Here is a 10,158-nt window from a genome sequence, read left to right as displayed (position 1 = left end):
TCGCTATGAATGGGGTTAGAGCATATGGAGGCATTTGGTTCCCAGGCATGAGCTGAGGGCCACCGCTTGGCATCCCATGGTAATAGGGCTATAATGTGTGCCCTGTGAGAAGATTTCTTTATCTCATCTTTTCTTATTTTCTTTCTTTTTCTTTTCTTTTTTCTTTTTTTTATGTGGACAATGGCCATTGTACAGTGGCAGTGGGATGCAGCTCCTGGAGAAATATGCAATCTCTCTCATTCTTTCCATCTCTCCCTCTCTGCATCTCTCTTTTTGTGTCTGACTCTCCCTATCTACCACACAAAAACAAACACAATCACACCACATAGAGCCATAAAAGTCACCCACAACCCCAAGCCTCACACACACATACCCACAACACACACAGGGAATACAATGGCTTCCTAGGACTGTAGACACATGGACACACTTTTTCACCTGGGAAATCTCTGGTCCCCCACAAACCCCCACAACCCAATCAGGGCGGCTCGCCAGACTGAGGATTGCAAGGATACCCCACCTGCATTACCATCTAGAGTTTTTTCTCAGGAAGAGACTGATTCCAGAATACGTACCACTCTCACTGCTTGCCGGGGTCACCTGCAGGTACAGAAAAGAGGACACCGTAAGGCTCAGGTCATGCTATACTCTGTCCATCTGCATGAGCTTTATTTCCCTCAATGACTTTAGGAACACAGATGGAACACAGTGGTTGAGTCCAGTGATGGCAAAGTAAGTGAACTGGATGCCTGTGGGAAGCTGTTTTTCCTAGGGGACATGTCTGTCCAGTCCATTCAGGATGGTGACTACAAAATGCTTCATCCAAGCCGGAGAAAGTGTTACTGAGGGACGGGATCCTACCACAGCGTTTAGAACCAGGTTTGGTTTTGCCAATGGTAAATGTCCTCTCGAATCAGCTAACGCTTGGCAAGAGACAACCACTCAATGCTCTCTCTCCTAGGGAAATTGCATATGTATAACCTCAAAGGTATATATAACTTTTTACATAAAATCTGTATATAAAAATAATTTCATTTCCATATACAAGCAGTTGCTATTAGGAAAATGATTTTTATGTTAGTATTATGTTCAATTCACCAACAGAGATTATACAGTCTGAATTTCATCTGAATTTGATTGGAAGGAAACCCAGAAAGCAACATTTATTCCTTGGGGATAGACAGGTGAGCTCACCTTGGCAAGAGGCAGCCCCTCCTCCTCCATAACACTCTGAAAATGCCAGGACTAGACAGCGCCATCATCAGTCACATCTACAAGGACACAGAGTACCTGTCAGTTGTATTGGTGGTGCTGCTCAAGAATGATGTGGGGACGGGCGCCTGGGTGGCTCAGTCGGTAAACAATCTGCCTTCAGCTCAAGTCAGGCCCACAGGGTCCTGGGATCGAGTCCCGGATGGGGCTTCCTGCTCAGTGAGGGTCTGCTTTTCTCTCTCCCTCTGCCCCTCTCACCTGTTTGTGTTCTCACTCACTCTCTCTCAAATACATAAAATCTTAAAAAACAAAAGAATGCCTCGGGGAGCATTGCTCACTATGAATGGGGTTAGAGCATATGGAGGCATTTGATTCCCAGGCATGGGCTGAAGGCCACCGCTGGGCCTCCTGCAGTAATAGGGCTATAATGTGCGTGCTGTGATGAGATTTCTTTATCTCGTTTTTTCTTTCTTTCTTTCTTTCTTTCTTTCTTTCTTTCTTTCTTTCTTCTTTCTTTTAGATTGTGGAAAATGGGAATTGTGCAGTGGCAGTGGGATACCCCTCCTGAAGAAATATGTAATCTCTCTGTCACTCTTTCCATCTCTCCCTCTCCCTCTCTGCATCTCTCTGTCTGTGTCTGTCTCTCCCTGTCTCCCACACAAAATCACACACTCACAATCACACCACATAGAGCCACAAAAGACACCCCAACCCCAAGCCTCATGCACACACACCCACATCACACACAGGGAATACAAAGGCTTCCTAGGACTGTAGACACATGGACACACTTTTCACCTGGGAAATCTCTGGTCCGCCACACAACCCTACAACCCAATCAGGGCGGCTCGCCAGACTGAGGATTGCAAGGTTGTCGCACCTGCATTACCATCTAGAGTTTTGTCTCAGGAAGAGGCTGATTCCAGAATACGTACCACTCTCGCTGGTTGCTGGGGTCACCTTCAGGTACAGAAAAGAGGACANGCTATACTCTGTCTGTGTGAGCTTTATATCCCTCAATGACTTTAGGAACCCAGATGGAACACAGTGGTTGATTCCAACAACCCCAAAGTAAGTGAACTGGAAGCCTGTAGGAAGCTGTTTTTCCTGGGGGACATGTCTGTCCAGTCCATTCAGGACGGTGACTACCAAATGCTTCATCCAAGCCGGAGAAAGTGTTACTGAGGGACAGGATCCTACCACAGCGTGTAGAACCAGGTTTGGTGTCGCCTATGGTAAATGTCCTCTCGAATCAGCTAACGGTTGGTAGAGACAACCACTCAACGCTCTACCCAAGAGGAAAATTGTATGAGATATATATGTATAATCTCAAATATACATTGTCTGATTTTCATCTGAATTTGGAAAGAAACCAAGACAGCAACATCTGTTCCTCGGACAAAGAACTTCTAGCTCACCATGGCAAGAGGTGTGCATCCAGAGCTGTCTCCTTTGATGGGATCGATGTCTTCCTCCAAGGCATCTAGGATACAGAATACCTGTCAGCACATTCCTTTTGTTGCTCAAGAATATTCATGGAATGTTGCTTGATATGGACAGGAGGCTGGGGTGAATGGAGCCAGCTGGTTTCCAAGCATGGACTGAAGTACCCCTGCTGGGCCACCCAGAGCAGTAAGGCTCTAAAGTGTGCAGTGTGATGACATGGCATTGGAGAAGGGTGATACCATGCAGTATCTGCCCGACGTATCTCCTGGAGAAGCATGTTTTTTTCTCTCTCTCTCCTCTCTCTCTCTTTCTCAGCCTTCTCTATCTCTGAATCTTTGTCACTGTTTCTCTTGCTATTTCTCTCTCTCTCTCTCTTTCACACACACACACACACACACACTCACAATCACATACACAAGATACGTAACCCCCAAATCTCAGGCACACACACCCACACGACCCAGGGGGAATGCATTGGTTTCCTAGGACTGGAGACACATGCACATAGTTGCTCGCCTGGAAGTCTGCTTTTCCCCCACTCCCAAGCCTCAGTCCTATCAGAACCTGAATCAGATGGCTCTCCACACTGAGGACAGTGACCTGCCTTACCATCTAGAGTTTTTCCTCAGCAAGGTACGGATTCCAGAATACTTACCACTTCCACATGGTCATGGGGCCACCTGCATTTACAGAAAAGAACAAACCCTGAGAGTCAGGTCATATGCATACTGTGTCATCACCAGTTCTCTTGGCGACTATTGAATACCAAATGCGAGACAGCAGGAAAGACAAAGGCCCAGAAAGGAAGCACAGCTTGCATCCCTGGAAAAGGCATAAGTTTTTCCTGTGGGATGGATCTCTCAAATTCCCTGAAGCACAATTACAAAACTCTTAATTCAGGGAAGAAAAACCACTTCTGAGTAAAAGGTCCCCTACCACACAGTTTACAACCTCCCCTCCCAACACCCCAAGAAAATGGTACCTCACGTCTAAAAACTACACTGTCATGTTGTCAGAGCTGAACTCACTTCAAAAAGAGGAAACTCAAGTAAGAAATATTTCTCTCAGGCAAAGACATCCAAGCTTACCCTGGATGTGTTGGGCCACAGTGCTTTCTTGCCAAGGTCCTCCACCACACCCCTGGTAGACTCTAAAAGGACACAGAGTGAGTGTCAGTCCATTGTTGGTCCTACTCGGGAATTACTGTGTGATCACTGTTGATATGGACACGGGACAAGACTGTAAGGGAGTGACTGGTTAAGAAGCATGGGCTAAGCGGCTCCTGGGCCATTCTCCTTGGTGGGTGAGGAAAAGCAAACAAGAGGATGAGGAAACGAAGGAGAAACAGACCTTTGACTTTCTAGTTTAAGGCAACCTGGTCGATGTGAATCAGTTAGTCTACAAAGAGGTCGCCTGGTTGCACACTGTGCTGTCGTGAGGGAGCCCCACCCCTCCCTCTGCCCATAGCTAAGTCTCTCTATTTTTTATGCCAGGATTAAGCTCCTCCAGTTGGCCATCCGAATGGGAGACAGACTAGAGGACACAGAGTACCTTCCCGCCCTCAGTGCTCTATCTCATGAATGACTCAGAGAGCTCTGCTTCACTGGAATGACAGAAGAGTGGCGATGGATGTGGTTGGTTAAACATGCAGTTACCAATGGCAAGATATTTTCCTTCTGATGGTTGAGTAATTTACAGTGTATCTATATTACAAACTGAGGGCTGCTGAAGGGGGGTTGGTGAGGGATGTGGTTGGTTTAACAGCATGCACCTGCCAATGACAAGATTTGAGTCTTTCAACAGTTGAGTAATATTCCCGTATATCTAGAGAACACACTGAGGCTGCTGAAGTGGGGGGATGGGGTAATTGGGTGATGGACATTAAGGAGGGCACTTGATGGAATGACAACTGGCTGTTACCACAACAGATGAACCACTAAGTTCTACCCCTGAAACTACTAATACAGTGTATGTTACCTAATTTGAATTTAAATTAAAAAAGAAAAGCCTGCAGTTGGCTATTGGTGAGCGCCCTTCATCATGGAAGGAGATGCAGAGANGGCTATTGGTGAGCCCCCTTCTTCATGGAAGGAGATGCAGAGAAGAGAAGCAGCAAAGAAGGGAGAAACAGAGTCCTGGCTTTGCCATGGAAGGCAAAGGTACACCTGAAACGAATGGAATATGGTGTGTCAACTCAACTACTTCCATTAAATAATAATAATGATTAAAAATAAAGACACCCTAAAGACAGAAGATAGTCCAAAAATTTAAAAAATATGAAATAAATAATAATAACATCATTAATCTTATGGTATTTTTCCGTCCAGTGTGTGGCTCACTGAGTCGGTGGATCTCCGGGCTAGCAGTAGTCATCCACTAATGGGATGGTCCTTCACAGTGGGAGGCCTGGTTTCCTCCCGACGTCCTCTACCCTAGCTCTGTAAGAGAGCTGCAGGAAAAAGAGTGAACCCTGGGTTAGTAACCAAATGTTACTTTGAGTTCTTATTTGTCCTTGTTGCTTGGGTGTGTCATTGCCAGCACTGGAGGCTTTCTGGGGCTCAGGGGGATCATGCAATCAAAGAGCACTAAACTATCTCTTGATTCCTGTTTGGGGCCAGCCACTGAGAAGTGACCCAACACTGAGAGAGATTTTCCAGGTTTTTCAATGCTGTGCCTCCCAGTCTCAAAATCTGTGAGCTGGACAGACAGTTTGGAACTTCTGTGTGCTTTTCACACTAAGGGCTAGGCCCAAGTCTGCCCTCCATGTGACCACTGAGGCCACCTCGTAATGGGAGACAGTACTTGGGATCTCCGTAGACTCATGCAGTTCAGATATATACACAGGACTTGGAAAGATCCTGCATGGTTTCTGTTGAGCCCATGGCTCAGAGCTATGCTTGTCAGTGTGGTAAGTGCAGTTCAGTATCTCAGAGTAGTAGCATGGGCCCAGCCATCTGGGTTCACATATTGGCATTTGCACTTAAGAGCTTATGTGCTTGGGCGCATTCAGCTCTCTGCCTCAGTTTCTCCATCTGAAGAGTGCCCTTAGCAAGCAAAGTACTGCATTGGTGGTGAGGGTTGAATGGTTAGGGTAAGTATAGCATGCCATGGAAATTCTCAGGACGGTTCCTTGGAGGTGAAATGTCTCGTCTGAGATGCCATAACTCCACAAAACTCAGAGCTGCAGTCAAACTCTGCTGTCCAAGCTCCCATGCCAATGCTTTCTCCACGAAACACACCTGCATTGTCTAAAAAGCACTCCATTACATTAAGCCAGACTCGTTGTTTAAGGAGTCACATAAAGGTCTCAGAAATGCTTTTGCTGACTGCCTGAGGACACACTAAGTGGCCATTTCCCAAAATAATGTGCATGATGCTTCCAGAATGAATTAGTAGCCTGACCTGACAGCTATATGGTCAAACATGACGAACACCAGTTTACTGGTGGGAGAGAGAGCTTACGTACATAACATACTCGTGTTCTACAACATGTGAAACTCTATCATCTTATGTGATTTCCTCCTCCTACATGTGAGCACCTCAAGCTAAGAGCTGTTGCCCAGTCATGCGAATGACCAGAGCTTCGCCTTTGAACAGCGTTCTGGACGCAGAATCAGGGGACCTGACCTGTGCATTACCTCACAACCACATGAATAGAGGCTCGTGCTTTTCTAAAGCTGGAGCTCTATGTGCACAAGGATGCAATTGTCTACATACAGAAATTCGTATGTCTCTTCATCTCAAAACGTTACCTTTTTTTTCTATGTTACTTAATTCCTATGTACATGTGTATTTAACCCTCTCTGTCAATGGGTTTCTTGGTCTGTCATTGTGTGTGAAAGGCTGGATACTCAATGGATATATGTAAAAACACATATATTCTCTATTTTCACTAGTCCATACCTCTGGGAGGGTAACACGTTGAGTGAAAGCCTATGGCTGATATTTCTGTAAACCTCTAACTTAGGATAAGAGCCAATGTAAGAGGTAGAATGTCAAAGAAAACGTAGGTTTTGTTACGTAAGCTGACATCTAGACACAGGCTTCTCGGCTGTTTTGGAGACCTGGTTATATGAATGGCAGCAGCGTGTGCCCAAATATCTTGAAGTCAAGACACATTTCAGGAGAAGGGAGATGGAAGGCACATGAAGACAAAAGTAGAGGGCTCCACATGCAAGGATCATGGAAATCACTGTCCACCCTAAGAACAAGAAAAAACCTGAAGACACTGAAAAATTGACCACTCTCTGGGATCCATGGAGAGGGGAGGACACAGGAAAAACCATGGCCCTGAGGAGATAGGAAAGGTAACACAGGGAATCCAGGTTTCCTGCAGCACAGACTCTCTAGCAGAATATACTCTTTCTCCAGCTCACCTGGAACATTCAGCAAGAGACTTCATGCTGGGCCATAAAACACGACCCAACACATTTCAAAGAGTAGAAGCAATAAAACAGCTGCTCTCAGACCTCTATGAAATTAAACTAGAGCTCAACCACAGCAAGAAATCTTGGGGAATCCCCAAAGAGCTGGAGATTTAAAAAAATGGTCAACGAGGAAATTTCAAGAGAAGCTTGAAAAGATTTTGAACTAAATGAAATGAAAATACACGTTGAGAAAAATGTATGCAAAGGCAGTGCTTGGGTGAATTTATACTACTGAATGTCATCGTGTTGGAAAGTAAGAAAGATTCAAAGTTAATAGGCTTCCTCCTTAGAAAACAAGGCAAAAAAGAGTCATGTCATATAAAGCAAGTGAGAGAAAAAAATATAATGTAATTGCAGATACCACTGAAATGGAACACAAAAAACTCTCAGACAAAATCAACCAAACCAAGACAAAAGCTGGTTCTTTGTAAATAGCAGTAAAATGGATAAAGATCTAGCCTGACTAAGCATGAAGAAAGAGGGAAGACACACATTAATATCAGATGAAAGAGGAGACGTCACATTGAAAGGATTCTAAAGGAATACATGGAAAAATTCTAGGATTCCTGAAAGGAAAGAGGCCAATTCCTTCAAAGTCACAAAACTACCAAAAACCACTGAAAGGAAATAGATGATGTGAACCAGGCATGTATCAAAGACATTTAAACAATAGTTAATATATTTCCCCGAAAGGAAGAGCCAGCCCCAGATGGTTTGACTTGTGAGTTCTATCAAATCTTACAATGCAAAACACAGTCTTGCTGTGTCATCCAGCCATCTCACTCCTAGGTATTTAGCCAGTTGAGTTGAAAACTGTGTCCACATGAAAACTGGCCCAGGAGTGCTTGTATCGGCTTGATTTATGAACAATAAATCTAGAGGTGACTAAGCTGTCCTACACTAGGTGAATGGAGAAACAACCGGCAATACACCCTTACAATGCAGTATGATTCAGTAATAAACATAGCTGAGCTACCGGAGCACATAGCTGGCTCACTCAGTTAATCATCAAGATCTTGATTTTGGCTCAGGTCATGATCTCAGGGGCACGATATCCAGCCCCACGTCAGACAGGTTCCCTGCTGAGCGTGGAGGCTGTTGAAGATTCTCTCTCCATCTTACTCTGCCCCTCCCCACACACATTCACTCTCTCTCTCAAACAATAATAAAAAGGAGATTAAAAAAATATGTGAGCTTTCAAGTCACAAAAAGACATTGACAAATGTGAACTGTATAGATAAAAGTGAAAGAAGTCAGTGGAAAAGCAACATGCTTTACGATTCCAACTAGATGACATTCTGGAGAAAGAAAAGCTATAGAGATGACAAAAGGTCCACTGTTGTTAAGATTTCTAGAGAAAGACATTGAGAAAGACATAAAAAGGTGGAAAAATATTCCATGCTCATGGATTGGAAGAATTAACATAGTTAAAATGTCCATGCTACCCAGAGCAATCTGCTCTTTCAATGCTATCCCGATCAAAATACCGAGGACATTTTTCAAAGAATTGGAACAAATAGTCCTTATATTTGTATGGAACCAGAAAAGGCCCAGAATCTCCAAGGAACTGTTGAAAAGGAAAAACAAAGCTGGGGGCATCACAATGCCGGATTTCGAGCTGTACTACAAAGCTGTGATCACAAAGACAGCATGGTACTGGCACAAAAACAGACACATCGACCAATGGAACAGAATAGAGAACCCAGAAATGGACCCTCGGCTCTTTGGGCAACTAATCTTTGATAAAGCAGGAAAAAAAAATCCGGTGGAAAAAAGAGAGTCTCTTCAATAAATGGTGCAGGGAAAATTTGACAGCTACATGCAAAAGAATGAAACTTGACCACTCTCTCTCACCATACACAAAAATAAACTCCAAATGGATGAAAGACCTCAATGTGAGACAGGAATCCATCAAAATTCTAGAGGAGAACATAGGCAACAACTTCTATGACATCGGCCAGAGCAACCTTTTTCACGACACATCGCCAAAGGCAAGAGAAATAAAAGATAAAATGAACTTATGGGACTTTATCAGGATAAAGAGCTTCTGCACAGCCAAGGAAACGGTCAAAAAAACTAAGAGACAGCCCACGGAATGCGAGAATATATTTGCAAAGGACACTAAAGATAAAGGACTGGTGTCCAAGATCTACAAAGAACTTCTCAAACTCAATACACGAGAAACAAATAAACAAATCATAAAATGGGCAGAAGATATGAACAGACACTTTTCCAATGAAGACATACAAATGGCTAACAGACACATGAAAAATGTTCAAAATCATTAGCCATCAGGGAAATTGAAATCAAAACCACACTGTGATACCACCTTACGCCAGTTAGAATGGCAAAGATAGAGAAGGCAAGAAACAATAATTGTTGGAGAGGATGTGGAGAATGCGGATCCCTCCTACATTGTTGGTGGGAATGCAAGTTGGTACAGCCACTCTGGAAAACAGTGTGGAGGTCCCTTAAAAAGTTAAAAATTGAACTACCCTATGACCCAGCCATTGCACTACTGGGTGTTTACCCCAAAGATACAGACGTAGTAAAGAGAAGGGCCATATGCACCCCAATGTTCATAGCTGCATTGTCCACAATAGCCAAATCATGGAAGGAGCCGAGATGCCCTTCAACAGATGACTGGATTAAGAAGCTGTGGTCCATATATACAATGGAATATTACTCAGCTATCAGAAAGAACGAATTCTCAACATTTGCTGCAACATGGACGGCACTGGAGGAGATAATGCTAAGTGAAATAAGTCAAGCAGAGAAAGACAATTATCATATGATTTCTCTCATCTATGGAACATAAGAACTAGGATGATCGGTAGGGGAAGAAAGGGATAAAGAAAAGGGGGGTAATCAGAAGGGGGAATGAAACATGAGAGACTATGGACTATGAGAAACAAACTCTTCAGAGGGGAGGGGGAGGGGTGGGGGAATGGGACAGACTGGTGATGGGTAGTTAGGAGGGCACGTATTGCATGGTGCACTGGGTGTTATACGCAACTAATGAAGCATCAAACTTTACATCGGAATCTGGGGATGTACTGTATGGTGATTAACA

The 10,158-nt window shown here is 44.1% G+C and overlaps 1 long non-coding RNA gene across 2 annotated transcripts in view; it reads right to left on the bottom strand.

Moving 5' to 3' along the window:
• Positions 1-1,190: 1,190 nt before the first annotated feature.
• The window catches only part of LOC117798024, a 15,136-nt gene continuing 6,168 nt past the window's right edge, over positions 1,191-10,158 (bottom strand). For both annotated transcript variants that reach the window (XR_004622789.1, XR_004622788.1), the window contains 5 exons: positions 3,747-3,808; positions 3,314-3,338; positions 2,631-2,695; positions 2,148-2,172; positions 1,191-1,271 (listed from right to left, as the gene is read on the bottom strand). This is a non-coding gene — a long non-coding RNA (uncharacterized LOC117798024). The remainder of the gene's footprint in view (positions 1,272-2,147; positions 2,173-2,630; positions 2,696-3,313; positions 3,339-3,746; positions 3,809-10,158) is intronic.

The sequence above is a fragment of the Ailuropoda melanoleuca genome, unplaced genomic scaffold, assembly GCF_002007445.2.
Source record: "Ailuropoda melanoleuca isolate Jingjing unplaced genomic scaffold, ASM200744v2 unplaced-scaffold2228, whole genome shotgun sequence".
Lineage (NCBI taxonomy): Eukaryota > Metazoa > Chordata > Mammalia > Carnivora > Ursidae > Ailuropoda > Ailuropoda melanoleuca.
Note: the sequence above shows the minus strand (reverse complement) of the source record. Positions and strands in the feature narration are given on the sequence as shown.